The 256-nt window shown below is 47.7% G+C and overlaps 1 protein-coding gene across 1 annotated transcript in view; it reads right to left on the bottom strand.

Annotated features, from left to right (window-relative positions):
• LOC119587349 (GTPase-activating Rap/Ran-GAP domain-like protein 3) overlaps positions 1-256 on the bottom strand; it is a 420,180-nt gene that overhangs the window by 15,981 nt on the left and 403,943 nt on the right. The window lies entirely within an intron of this gene.

Here is a 256-nt window from a genome sequence, read left to right as displayed (position 1 = left end):
CTTAAAAAAAAAAAAAATCAAAGTAATCAGCTTCGTTTCACCGCATAACTTATATCACCCTCTGAAACAAGAACAGATTACAAGCATTTGCAAGACAGAGTTGCAGAAGCCCCGAATCCTGGAAATCACAGGGAGGGAGAAGGGCGACCCAACGAAAACGGGGGTGATGGGGTGGGGGTGTGGGGGGTGGGGGAGAGAAAGAGGAGACAGGAGAACGATCACCTTTGGCCATCAATGAAAGTAGATGGACAGGCAA

This window comes from Penaeus monodon, chromosome 22 (assembly GCF_015228065.2).
Source record: "Penaeus monodon isolate SGIC_2016 chromosome 22, NSTDA_Pmon_1, whole genome shotgun sequence".
Taxonomy (NCBI): Eukaryota; Metazoa; Arthropoda; class Malacostraca; order Decapoda; family Penaeidae; genus Penaeus; species Penaeus monodon.
Note: the sequence above shows the minus strand (reverse complement) of the source record. Positions and strands in the feature narration are given on the sequence as shown.